Source organism: Bactrocera latifrons, unplaced genomic scaffold (genome assembly GCF_001853355.1).
Source record: "Bactrocera latifrons isolate USDA-ARS-PBARC rearing strain unplaced genomic scaffold, ASM185335v1 scaffold_782, whole genome shotgun sequence".
Lineage (NCBI taxonomy): Eukaryota > Metazoa > Arthropoda > Insecta > Diptera > Tephritidae > Bactrocera > Bactrocera latifrons.
The window spans coordinates 30,458-45,558 of NW_017537470.1; the positions used below are offsets into that span (position 1 = coordinate 30,458).

The 15,101-nt window shown below is 35.4% G+C and overlaps 1 protein-coding gene across 1 annotated transcript in view; it reads left to right on the forward strand.

The window, feature by feature from the left end:
- The first annotated feature begins 4,938 nt into the window (after positions 1-4,938).
- The window catches only part of LOC108976576 (probable phospholipid-transporting ATPase IA), a 48,276-nt gene continuing 38,113 nt past the window's right edge, over positions 4,939-15,101 (forward strand). Inside the window, exon 1 of the mRNA XM_018945779.1 lies at positions 4,939-5,098. The gene's annotated coding sequence lies outside the window, so the exon portion shown is untranslated. The remainder of the gene's footprint in view (positions 5,099-15,101) is intronic.

Below are 15,101 nucleotides of genomic sequence, written 5' to 3' on the forward strand. Positions count from 1 at the left end.
GGACGGTCTTACTTTCACTTTTTTATATTATGCGATATTTTTATATCCTGTATATAAATTAAAAAACATGCTATGAGACAGCACACAGTCGTTTTCAAAACTAAATTACCAACGGAGGGTGTCTACTCAGACAAAGACACAGAGAGAATAGTTAGTTGTAAAAGCATAAATTAGCATTTAGTACTACAATTTAGAGTGCTCACTCAGTCACTTAGCAAGTAGTACTCTGCATAAATAAATAAAATGAATCTCTCTGCGACATGCCGTGCTGCTATACAATTATTTGAGTGCCAGTTTTTGAAGGTGCTGAGCGCGCAGATTGTTACAAATGACAAACAAAGAACAAAATTGAAAAATATGCTAAATAGTGGACAACACAAAAAAGCGCCAAAAACAACAAATGACCAAAACAAATTCAATTAAATCGCATGTGTGGGTCCAAATACATATCTAAGTGGGTAAATGGTGGGATTGTGGAAGGTCGCTTTGTTGACGCAATTGAAGCAAATAAAACAAACGAGTGAGTGACATACTGGGAATATACTGGCAGCTAAGGTTGAGCGCATAGTGGAGCGGATAGTTAAAAAATTATGTCAAAGGAAAAGTTGAGCAAAACAGGGGTCTGAAAGGAAATTAGTCCCACCATTTTAGAGATGTCGATCTGAAATTGCGCACACGTTCTTTCCTCCCCAAAAATTTGCTTATTTGTTGGAACTGACGACAAAGGACCACTATAGCATATATCAGCCATACAAATTGACAGATTAAATTTATATCCTTGTATGAAAAGCTATTTCGTTTTACGAGATATCTTCACGAAATTCGGCAAGAATTATTGTCTAAGCCAATAATACAATCTCCGAAGAAATTATGGATTTATGGAAAACTTGTTTAGTAAACGAGATATCTATACGAAATTTAACATACATTTTTGCTCAAAACAAAGCTACAATCTTGGAAAAAACTCTTTAGATCGGCCCACTATAGCATATAGCCGCCATATAAACTAGCCGATCAAACTCAAGTCTTTGTATAGGAAACTTTGTCACATAACGAGATATCTTCACGAAATTTTACACAAACTATTTTCCAAGACAAAGCTACAATCTTGGAAAAAATTCTTTAGATCGGCCCACTATAACATATAGCTGTTATATAAACCGACCAATCAAATCCAAGTTCTTGTATTGAAAACTTTTTTATTTATGTAGGGCATTATAGCTCCGTTGCAACCGGAGTTAACGTGTCTTTTTGTTTACTTCATTTCCTGCACTCCACTATGTACCCAGACTTGGGTCAGTTGCCATGGCAGCGCGCTGGTTTACATTGCTGCGCTATGCGTTTCGTGAATGCTTCCGATTGTTTGTTTGGACCGAGCGTTGAATTAAAGCGATGCCGCGCACTTTTGCGCCGGACAAATAAACTTTTTGATAAAAACCAAAAAAATAAAAAAAATAAAAACAGAAATTGCTGTACCCCTGACTGTGTGTCGGCAAAAAAGCGCAACATTGCGGCATATCTATCTACACACAGTGGGGATCAGTGACAGCTTAAATTGTTGATGACTGCGTAAGCTTTTTATACCACCTCGTTGAGCGCGCTTTCCTGCTTGCCATTTACTCATATTTGTTTTAACACTTACATACATATATATTTATATATAATATTTACTCGCATACATGTACATACTTGATATAACTTATCATTATTGGCGGACTGGAACTCAGCAACTTGCTTACCCTTTGTTGGTTTTGTTGGTAATGCCATTTACGCCGTTGTGATTTCCCTGTACTCTCGCTGTAAGCACTACCCTCACGCTCCCCGACGAGCCATTTATGGCGTTTTAATTTATTTTTTAATTATTTAACGACTTTCAGCGCCGAAGTCTCCGCTTCATGTTTCAATATTTGTTGTCACCAGTTATTCGTAATTATAAGTAATGCCCCCTCGATCGGCGGCGTGCTTACAGTTCACACATACTCGTACTTATACCCCAGAGCGCTGCTGGCTCTTCTCGTATGCACTTATCTCATTAAGCGCGGCAATTTTTCGGGTTATCATGTGTCAATTTAACGCTATGCAGTCATGATGAGCAACAATGATGTATTACAGCGGTGTTTTATTGTCAACATATGGAGCATACAGTAAAACCCGCTTAGTATCGAGCGCGCTTGACCACTTTTGGGCTTAGTACTCGTATATAAGGACTTAAGCGGACCCTTTTAAGTACACAATCCACATAGCAGCACTTAAGCCCGCACCTCTAGGTACACAGTCCACATGACAGGACTTAAGTTGGCTCTTTTAAGTACAAAATTTACATAGAAGGACTTCAGGGTCCCGTTTAAGTACACAATCCACGGAGCAGGACTTAAGAGGACCCTTTTAAGTACACAATCCACATAGAAAGACTCAAGCGGCCCTCTCTAAGTACACAATCCACATAGAAGGACTTCAGGGGGCCATTTTAAGTACACAATTCATCTCAGTACCTCAAAAAGTTTGGATTTTTCTTGAGGCACTTAAGCGGGTTTTACTGTATACACCCATGTATGTAGCTGTAAGCGCACGAATACAAATTATCTTTATTGCAAATTGCTTAATTAAAAAGCGTTGTGATTCAGCCATGTGAAAATTATAATGAGCCTTTTATACGCGGCACTTCATGATTGAATCGGAATTTGTAATCGGCGATACTTTTTTTAGTCACATTTAACCAATTCGTCTCCAAAAATGCAAAAGTGCTTTTCATAAGTTTAAGGAAAAACGTTACAATAGAAACCACCAATATTACAAAAAAATTGAGTTTTGATTATAAAATGGTTATATAGAATATTGGTTATCATACACTCATAAAAAATTTTAGTTGTGGTTATAAAATGGTTATATATTGGTTATCATACACCCATATTGAAACAAAATTACAATTTTCGTTGGTTATAAATTGGTTATTATATCTGTCAATGATTTTTAATTTTTTTTGTTCATACGTTGCTTTGCATTTTAGGTGACGATTTGCTGATATGGTGTTCAAAAAAGCTTAACTAATCTCTTAGTGAATCAACTTTCATTGTAATTGGTTTGCTATAAGGCATTATCGGTGAATTGTTGTTGAGTCAGTCAAACTAAATAAATTGCAGGTTCTTGGAATTTAAAATTTTATAGCGTTGGAATTAGTCTGAAATCATAATTTTGTTGTGTTTTATATAATACTACTAGAATTTTCTGTCTAATTAATAATGGCTGTTTTTTCTTCTTCTTCTTTTTGCAGGTAAGACCCATAAAAATGCAACCTCTGAATCGTGTGGTGGGTATATTTCACTTTATAAACATATATTATTCAGAAATCAAGAAAAAAGGGTTATATACCCTTCACAAGTACAAAACATTCCTTACAAGAATTTGATTTCGATCGGGCAATTTCTAATGGCAGCTGTGTCCTATAGTGCTCCGATTTGAACAACTTCTTGTGAGACTTTACTAAATTGACTCAGCTCGTCAAGCTGATTAATTATATACTTTATAGCGTCTCCGAGCATTTCTTCTGATTTTTACAAACTTCCTGTCAAACTTAACAGTATATAATATAAATATTCGACTTGGTGCCTGCTCCGGGCTATAAGATTTATATGCGTGTGCGTAAGGATCTCACAACCAAGCGAGCCTCTAACGATATGTGTGGCTTGACATTGCCCTGATACAACACAAGTTCTCTTCTATTGCACATGTTGAGCGATTCTTGTCAATTTCTTGCTTCTGCTGACGGTCTAGTTGTTGGCAGGACAACTCCAAACTAAGAGTTTGGAAGTATGGCACTAGCTCATAGATAATTTCCCCTGTCAATTCCATCAAACACCCAGCGAAACTGTGCTGATTGTCAATGCATCCTAGCCCTGATCATTTTCACTTGTCATAAATGGAGGGAATTTGTTGTGAAAATTGAATTTTTGGCAGACATTTTTACAAAAAAATTAAAATTTCAGTGAAAATTTTGCGACATTTTTTCAAATAGTTGTAAACGAAAAAAGCCTCGTCCAAGTCTTTCAGAATTGTATTTCAAGAACCTGTGTAAAATTTCATGAAGAGCGGTTGAGCAGTTCTAAAAAAATTTTGCCAACCGACTTCAAAAAACACTGTTTCGAGTAAAACTTGCTTAAAGACGGCGCACTAGGCTAACTAAGCTAGCATCGAGTCCACATGTTCTCAAGGCTGTATCTCCGAAATTATTACTCGGATCAACTTGTAAATTTAGGAAAATATTGCAGAGGTTGTAGAATTTAAAAAGACAGTGAAAAATAAATTTTTTGAAACCCGTAAATTCTTGTAACCCCTTAAAGCAGTCCTTACGGAAACTGAACTGGTTAAACCGAAATTGCACGATAATGTTTTTATTTTTTTAATTTTTTTGTTATCAAACTGGAATATTCAATTATTATCACCAATTAATCGCTTGGTGACAAATTTGCTTAAATTGGTTAAATATCCCTTCTTTTACTGAAATGACCGTTTCTCAGTTTAATATAAAATATATAAAAGTTTTGTCCCATTAAGCTAAAAAAATAACATGACACTTGGTGTCTATCTTAACTTAGCGAGGACAACAACCAAACACTTTATTATTGCATGACATAAAAAGCAAATACTCAGTTTCTCGCTCACTCTCTCTCTCTCTCAATGCTCAAAGAAATTTAGTATGCGTTGTGAGCAAAAAACTAGCTAAACTAGTGCTAAAGTCTAAATGCCGCCAGCGCGAGCGCCACGTGTAAACACGGAAAGCAATGAAAGAGTTTAAGCTTGCGAGCGTCCACTACAGTTTTCGAAGAGATTGCTTACGGTAAACCAGCTAAAAATATAATACAAAAATTTTTTTTAAGCGCTTTCGATCTCCAAACAGCCGGTTTAGCGCCACAATGCGAGCAAGTGACTGGCGATTGGCTAGCGTGAGTTAGTTAGCTGCGTGCCGTGAACGTGTGGAGTGTCATTTGAGTGTAGCGTGTGACTAATAACGAGGCGCGACGCGGTCTTACTAGTGAAACGAAAAAGCACGCGTGGCAAAGTGTCTTCAACACATTTGCTGTGCTAAATTTAAAGTTTTTTGGTAAATAATACATACACATACATATGTTTTGTTTACATTTTTGCAAAATAAAGTGCCTTGAAGTGAGCTTGAAAGGCGAGTAGGTAGCTGAAAGTCCATAAAATATGCCACGGCAAACAGTGAAAAGTAAATGCTGAAATAGCAAGCGAATGACAGTCGCTTAATTAATGCAAATTTCATTTTGCTAGCGCCAAATTGAGTACTCAATTGAGTTTTATTGGCGCATAGTGTTCAAAAGCAATAAATGAATTCGTTGATTAAATCGTGAAAATATACAGAAGCCTGACGAAGTGGGCGCTGGGCCCAGTGTAGTGAAGCGGTGTGCCGGAAAAATTAAAACGAAATCTTACTAAATTACAAGGTATATGCGAGCCAGGTGCGCGGTGGCCGCCAAAGCTACCTGTCCGGTGATTCACAACTCGCAAAAAGTTGGCTTTAAAATTATAATCTTAATTTGCGGTGTTTCGCGTGTGTGACTTTTGCAAATTCTCAGAAGCAGGTATCTCAAGCGTAAAACTTTAAGTGAAATAAGACACAGCAGTGATGAGCTACAGTTGCCACAAAGGCGTCGTTGCAGCTGAGCGCATAATGCTATTCAAACATCGAAGTAGCAGTTTATGGAAATTGAATATAAGCAAATAAAAATAGAAAACAAATATGCTTTCGTTAGGCAAATTTTCAGTTACGAACTGGCGTTAAAATGTGCCGAGCAAGTGTCTTTGTGCTGTGACTGACGTAGAGCAGCAGCGCACGATCACTGATTGCATGGCGTTGTGCATACGTCACGTCAGTCGACTTATAGTTGCCTACCTACATAAATAACTGCTTTTGTTTGTTAAGCTTTACTCGATTTACGACTTTTTATTTTATTTTTTTCTTACTCTCCGTTTCGTCGCTGGTTTTCTTATAGTGCAACCGGCTTAAACCGGTCTTGTAACGTTTAGTAATAGTTTTTTCGACTTGATTACGTCACGTCGCGCTAGTTGACTTTAGCTATGTAGTAATTGTTTTGAAAGAAATATAAATATTTTGTGAATATATATTGGAATATTATTGCTTGGAAAATCTATCTTCCACTAGCACTTAGCAACAGAAGAGTAGCTTGCTGCCTGTCGTTCATTGCCTTTCCCTCTTTCTTACCTCTCTCTACTACTTTTCCTAACTACCTTTTTTTGGAAAACTTCTTCCGGCAATTATAGCAAATTATTAGCGTCATTGAAACCGCAATTTCATGCCATCACTATGCGAATTCGTTGAGTTTATTGAATGAAATCCAGTTGAACTTGTGGAACACGGCTTAAACGCAAATGTTTTTGTCCATTGAAATGAAAATATTCTAACTATTTTTACTTCTTTAGTTTAGGTACTGAAATTCGTAATAATTTAGGTTATTTGTGTTCCATTATTTTATGAAAGTGTGGGAATTAAGTAAATCGGTATCCGCAATTAGTATATCTCTGCTAAAAAAGCTATCATTAATGCTTAATTAATTTGTCAACTACTGATAGTCGTTAGCTAATGTCACTTTGTGACTATAAAAAAAATAAAAAAATGAATCTGAAAGAAAAAATAAATATAAAAAAATACCTCTAAAGACACGCTTCATTACCCTCATCAATTGAAGTGTAGAAGCTAATAATGTCGACATAGAAACTACTGGCACAATTATATAGAAACTCTCAATGACGAGCAATAATGAATAAAATCAAGCAGATAATAAAAGGTGATGCATTTCGAAGTTCCCCACTTTTTTTTATAGAAAAAACACAGAAACTTCAAATTTGATGTGAAAAGTTTCCTATAATTCGAAAGAACATTCTTTGGCATTTATTTTTTGAAGATTATCTCTTCCAAAAGTTGGTCGCGGCTACATCTAAGATGGTCCATTCGTTGAGTCTAATTTTCGATGACTTGTTCGCATATTTCGATTGGTAACTGGCGAATGACACGCGTGATGTTTTGCTCCCAGACCTGAATCGAAGCGGGATTATCCACACATACTTTAGACTTTTGAAATCCCCTCAAAAAAAGGTAAAATAACGGTGTGATATCACACGATCGTGGTGGCCAAATGACTGTCTCAAGACGTGAAATTATCTGCTCGCCGTAGTGTTCTCTCAATAAATCCAAACTTGGGTCACGACAGAATCGAAAACATAGTTTCAAGTACCTAAAATGTGTATCGAATGACTTTTTGAAACCACCATTGATTGAAAAGTAGGTGCTTACCGTTACACTTATTTAATTATGTTGATAATTAATCGTTGAGAAGAGCGTCTGAGCGCCATATACACCAGAGAGCTGGTGTATGCTCGCAGTTGTAATATTCTATATTTGTATGTGCGAGCGGAAACTGGTTTGCGGCATGCAAATTGAGTAGTTGTTAATTACCTTTTTGGGCTTCCAAGCGCGCTTACAGAATAGTTAATTAAAGAAAGGTTTGGATTTATTCATGACCGTAAACAAATATTTTTACACATATTTTTCACTACAAATTCTTAATTCAATGCTATCATAATTATTCAAATGCTGTTTACATTTAATTTTAAGCTGTTGAGTGCATAAATAAACTGTTCCCACTTGTTGCGAGTTAAAGTTGTCTTGATTCACAGTACAAAACTGTATGGAAACATGCTATTAAAACGATTATTTAGCTGTGAATCAACACAAAGTTACCGGAAATAAAAATAATGCCTTTATATTGTCCCGGAAATAAGTGAACACTCGTAAGATTCAAGGTTTTATACATACAAATGTATCTATTTATGAATTCATAAATTTGTATAATTACATTTGTGTATTTAACGCAATTAAAGCTTGAAAATAAAATTTAAATACTATTCCCAAAACTGTTCTCACTTTTTATTATAAAACGCTATGTACATTCCGAGCGTATGTTTGAAACATGATAATATAATAAATTTAAAATCTGTTCCCATTGTTTAAAATTGTTCTCACTGTTCATTTCGTTTGTTTTTAATAGCTATTAGGAATTCAAACATTACCACAAATAAGAAATAATATACCAATTTCGGAGCAAAATAATATTGACCGTAATTAAAAAACGAAACTAATTTCACAAAATTATAGTTGAAAAAATTTACTTTTACTGTTGTATTTTTGAAAGCATTTTGAAAAAAAAAACGCTCTCAATTTTCATTGCAAAAGAGCGTACACATTCCGAAAGTATGTTTGAAATGGGAGAAAGTAAATTGGAAATCTGTTCCCTATCTTTCAAAACTGTTCCCACTGTTTCTTATTTTATTTTTAATACCTGTAGGGAATGGATACACCATCATGACCAACCATAACTGCTTAAATATTGAGTTTATTTATAGTATGCAAACTAATTTTAAAACTTAAGCACGCGTATGTTTGAAAAAAAATTTTGTTTAATCTGTCCCCATTGTGTGAAAACTGTTCCCACTCAGCATTTAAACCTTTTACATAACTATTCAAACACTATCAACGAAAAGCTACCAATTTCTTAGCTTGTTCAACGTTTTCACAAAGAATGTTTGATATAATATTTAAAAACTTAATTTCGTTAAACAGCTGCATAAAAACCATATTTAAATTGTTTTTGTACAGATTGTAAAATTATTTGGTGACATTGAACCGACTACACTAGCATAGCGATAATATTTAAGTGTGTTACCACCAACGCGTTATTTAAAAATTTCAAAATGTTTATTTTTTGTTTTTGTTTATATTTCTGCTCCCATTCTAGTGAATAAGAGCGTGTATGAAATTTATTTGTAATTTATGTGCCCCAATGTTTTTATTTACTGAATCTATAGTTATTTTCCTCGTAGTATTTATTTATGTATGTATGTATTGGAAATTGTCCGGCATTTTTAGTTTTGTGACTTTCAAAAACGAATTTCGTTCGACAGTCGTTGACGTCACATTTTGGCGAAAATCGTATTTTTTCAAGTAATTTACTGGCACTGCGTTGGCAATTTCCACATGTGTGTGGCGGTGGAAAGTAATGAAGTGTTTACAATGTACATAAATAAAGCGTGGGTCGCCTTGCAAGCAATTTCCGAAATTATCGTCGCCTTCAAATTACAGCGTGCCGGTAATAAGATTTTTAATTATTTTTGCAAATTAACTTTTTTAGTGTGTTTGCCAGACTTTTAATTTTTAATGCATCGCGCTTTTTCTGCCCTCAATAGTATATACTTATATTATACATAAATTATAAATGATCAAGCTGAGGAGCAGAGTAATCGACTCATGGCCACGTAATTAAGATCTAAAATGCTGAAAATTTCTATTTCTCCGTAAAAGTTCCTTATTTGTCGAAATTGTCGCTATCGGAGCAATATATCTTTTAGCCGCCATACAAATTGACCGATCAAATTAATATTCTTGTATGGAAAGCTTTAACTTTTTACGAGATGTCTTCATGAAATTTGGCATGATTTATTGTCCATGTCAGCGCTACAATCTCCTAACAAATTGTTCAGATCAGACGACTATAGCATATAGCTGCCATACAAACTGACCGATCAAATCCGGATCCTTGTATGGAAAACCCTTTCAATCGATGAGATATCTTCACTTAATTTGACAAGAATTATTATTTCAACCAATAATACCATCTCCGCAGAAATTGTTGAGATCGGATCACTATAGCATATAGCTGCCATACAAACCGAACGATCAAATTCTGATCATTGTATGGAAAGCTTTATCATTTTACGAGATATCTTCAGAAAATTTGACAGGGACTATTCTCTAAAGCAACGCTACAATCTCCCAACAAATTGTTCAGATCGGATTACTATAGCATATAGCTGTCATACAAACCGACCGACAAAATTCATATGCTTGTATGGAAAGTTTTCTCGTTTGGCGATATATCTTCACGAAATTTGGCACGCTTTATTGCCTAAGTCAACGCTGCAATGTCGCATGAAATTGTTTAGATCGGACAACTATAGCTTATAGCTGCCACACAAACCGACCGACAAAATTCATATGCTTGTATGGAAAGTTCTCTCGTTTGACGATATATCTTCACGAAATTTGGCACGCTTTATTGCCTAAGTCAACGCCGCAATGTCCCATTAAATTGTTTAGATCGGACAACTATAGCTTATAGCTGCCATACAAACTGAGCGTTCGAAATCAAAATAAAGTTCTTTTTATACCTATGTACGGTATTATATTTTTTATTTTTGTTGTTTTTTTTGCTTTTTTACTAGCTCATGCTTTCGTTTATTGAGCAAGAGCCAAAAATGTATGCGTCATCTTTTGCAAAACTTATCTATAGCAGCGACTTATTTATTATCACAACATTACACCTTTACTCATCTATTATATTTAGCATTGACTGTAAACAGATAACAAATCTCAAGAATTTCCATGTCATGAGCGCTTAATTAGTAAAGTCTCACATCGATCGTGCTCGCGCCCTATCGCTAGACGACTTATTTGCCCATGTACTGTCAATATTGCTAGCGTGTCGTGTAAATCGTGCACAATCTAAATAACACACTAAAATAGTCTGCTGTTGTTATCGATTGGGCTTTTTTTTGTTATTGGCAACATTATCAGTTTCATTGCCTTACACCTGTTTTCTTGAAAATGTCTTTTGTAGTTGCTTTTGTGCCACTTGAATTTCGCCCTTTGGTTTTTGTCTGTGCTTTGGACGGGCGTTGRTTGATCGCGCATTCGGGCGCTGTGCAATTGTTCCCAACCAAAAACAAAAAACTGTTGTGGATCGCTGGCAAAATTCTCAGCCTCGCAGGCGGGCGTTGATTCCCATGTTGCCACATGCTGTGTTGCATATGGTAGGAATATCAACGGCAGCGTCATAGTTCAATTTGTTGTTGTTGTTGTAGCAACAAAAATAAATGCAGAATGTGCGTTTTTTGGCGCTTCCGCCAATGGAGCAAACTGCTGCATATTGTTTCACTTGCAGCATTGCTGTAAAACGTTACAAATTTATATATATATATGTATATATATATAAACATATGTATGTACATCTTCTTCTTGTTTTTGGCTGCCATTGCATCTTTTGGCTGTATGCAAGTCGCAACATTTATTTATATATTTTCTTTGCCTTTTACTGCCACATTCATATACATATATCTGGCATATGTGCATACATATGTACATAATATTGCAACAATAAAAATACATTGTGTCTGTTGCAGTCTGTGCGTCATTGTTTTATTATTGCTTATTTATTTCACATTGTTTAATTGTTCTCATTGCATTTTATTTGCTCATTATTATGTTCTATAGCGCGCTCGTAAAAGCCGAATTTAACAATAATTGTTTAAGTGTCGGGGAAAAAGTTGTCATGTGCAAATATTATTTTGGTATTTATTATTCTAGGTCGTCTGGCCTTCTCGCCAAACTATAATTAACATATGCATGTGGCTATTTTTATTTATTTTTTTTTTGTTCGTTTGTGTGAAGCAATTTTATTTGAAGTACTTTATGTCATGTGATTTTTAATTTATTATAAATTAAAAAAAAAAAAACANTCATGTGCAAATATTATTTTGGTATTTATTATTCTAGGTCGTCTGGCCTTCTCGCCAAACTATAATTAACATATGCATGTGGCTATTTTTATTTAACTTGCAACCCTGTACCCTGTAAATTTCAACCGAGTCGGGGTACTTTATGTGTCTTGAGAGATTGTGTTCTATAAATTAAAAAAAAAAAAACAATAAGATAAAATTATTATAAGTAATCCCTTGTGAATTTCAAAAAATCGATATTTTGTTTTGCATATAAAGGGTGATCCATTTCGAAACTCTTTCAAAGAAAAAAAAAAATGGAAACTTCAAATTTAAAGTGGAATAATTATTATCATCCGAAAGAACATTCTTTGGCATTTATTTTTTGAAGAGTATTTCTTTCAAATGTTGGTCGCGTCTAGCTCTCAGATTGTTCATCCGTTGAGTCCAATTTTCGCTGAGACGTAGGAGCATTTCGACTGGTTACTGGCGAATGACACGCGTGATGTTTTGCTTCAAGGCCTAAATCGAAGCGGTATTGCCTTTAGACTTTTCATATCTACACAGGAAAAAGTGTAACTAACTTGAAACTATCTGCTCTCCGAAGTGTTATCTCAATAAGTCCATTGATTAAAGCGTTGTGTTGGAAGTGGCGTCGTCTTGTTGAAACCAAACGTTGCCGAGATCACGAGCTTCAATTTAAGGCATTAAATAATTGGTTATCATGGCGCGATAGCGGTCGGCATTGACGATTACGTTCTCATCGGCATTAGTTTGGAAGAATTTTGAACCTATCATTCCACCGGCCTACAAACCCCACCAAACCGTTGCTTTTTTTCTGTATAAAATGGCAGCTCTTGAATCTCTTCAGCTTGCTTTTCGTCCCAAACGTGCTAATTTTACTTGTTTACATACCCATTGAGCCATAAATGGATTCCATTACTGAACAAAAATTGGCTCGAAAAAGTCGGATCTTCTTGAAACTGTCCAAGAACACATAGAGCAAAGCGATGTCGCTTGGGAAAGTTGAGTGCCTTCAGTTTTTGATGTATTTTGTACGCTTTCAATTTAAGATTTCGACGTAAAATGCGCCAATTCCTTTCATACGTCAGTCCGAGTTGCTGCGAACGGTGCCGAATCGATTCTCCACGGTATTCGTGGGCACTCTCAGCGACAGCTTCTACATTTTCATCATTGCAGGCTGGACGTAATCAATAGGGTTGAATATTATCCAGTAATAAAAGCTGGGTCTTAAGATGGGTGATGGTGTAGCGAATAGAGCGAATAGTACGCACAGTAGGTCGAATATGTTGACCATAAGTTAGCCATAAATTGAGGGAAATGCGCGTTGCACACACAAAATTGTTGCTAGTATTAGCATGAATCAAATCCTCGCACAATTCAAGAAACGAAATTATGTTAAGTAAGGATCGGTTGCATTGTGGTGGCGATCACACTTATACTTTTTTGTACAGCCCTTTGTGATGTCAAATGACAAACTCCAGTAGTTGGATATCAACTATCGGGAAAAACGCTCTCAACCTTGCACAAATCTGTTTTTACATGTTTTTTCTATTTCTGCCATTTCACCTGAATGTCTAAAAGTATGAGATCCGAGGTGTTTTTGCTTTGATCTGGCAAAAGCGGTTTATTCAGGAAGGAAGTGTTCAAATAATTCTATCTGCTCTCCTTCCAAACAGCTGATGCAGCTGGCATCTGATAAGATATTCAATCATTCTGTATGAAATCCAATCGGATAGTGTCAAGCAGCTCAGCAACTTTACAGTTTCCTGCAATATCGCTATCACCAGACAGTCAACCCAGTATATTCAAAAAGTAACTCAACGATAGAGCTGGTGATAGCAAGGTATTTAATTTCATTCCCAAAGACTGACCGTTTGGTGCGAATTGTAGAAAGCTGGCGTCTAGGGCCTTATTTATTTCGAAATGAGTCAAAAAACGTTGACGAGCAACGAAACTCCAGGCTGGCCGACTTTCTTTCCCGGAACTTTTTGAAATCGACGAGAACGATCTCTATTTTCAACAAATTGTGCGCTGCCTCATGTTCACATCTAAACATGGATCCTTGTGTGCAAAGTTGTCCAACTCATTAATTTCGGTGAATGGCTTAGTTGTTCAGAATAATACTTAGGACATTTTCCGCATACGCGATTTTTTCGTTTTTCGGCTCCCTCTGCTATACATGCTTATATATGGTAGTATAATTATATTTCGTGAGGATGCCAGAGATTTAATTTGTTCCAAAAATGGCTGATCGCGATCCATATCACAATCTACCCTATTCAGTATCTCACAGATTGCCTTTCACTTGTACAACTTCTTAAATTATCTTAGGTTCGGCGGAAACCGATCATAATTTGCTTACACGTTCTTATTGCCTTACTGTTATCGCTGTTTTACTCTCTTTGCTGTCTAATTTCCGCTATTTATGTGACCTTAAATCTACACATTCTAAATCTCATTGGAATTCGTGACTAATAATGAACTGTATGACTCAGCTCAGGGCAAATGTTTTTCAACAAAATAAAAAAATACCACCTTTGTATATATATGAAATCATTTTAGAGCAACTGCAATATTCTTTAATCACTCAGAAAATCGAAAAATAATTTTTTCATATTTTTATTTCTTTAAAGTGAAACATTTTTATTAATTTTCTGTCACACACAAAATCTACACACTGTTTATGGGCACAATATAATATTTGTATGAGACACAGTAAACTGCTTATACTATATAAATTATTGGCAACTCGTTAATGACGTCTTAAATTGCATTGGTCAATTGCCAATTGAACTAAATGAAAAAAGTTTGCACTCGCCACACTGTGGCTCGTTAGCTTGCCCGATACTAATGCAAATATTCAACACAGGTATAAATCTACTTGAACGATTATTTGCCGCTTTTATTCTCATTCAAATTGCATTTTGTGATTTATTTTGTTTTTGTATTGATTCGGCGTTTTGGCCTTTCCGCAGTATATCAAACTTTTCACCTTCAATTATAATGTCACACGATTGTGTCAAAGATTTACGTCATTGTGATGACAAAATTCTCAAGAAAGTGCTTCGCTAAATTTATATTCCGAAAACAAAATTAGTTTAGAGGCACATAAGCGGTGGCATGTACGATATATGTATGTATGTATATAGATATATACATACATGTAGATATTTGAATTTGCTTGCCTCTAACTTCTTATATTGCACCACTGCAAGTAAAAATAACATAATTGGTGGAAACTTGAAATGTTGAGAAGGTGAATGTGGTTTTTTGATGCCCAATTTGATGAAAAGTTGATAAGCTGTAGAGTGACGGTTCACAGCTGACAGCTCACGGGTGATTTTCGTGTGACTCAGAGTAAATACATACAGATATTTTAAGCTTACTGGATGTTAGTGTAGAGATTTTGGCGAAAAAAAAAATTATTTTATTGCTTAAATTGTAAAACAATTTATCATTAAAAAACAATCATCAAAAAATGGTAACCAATATAT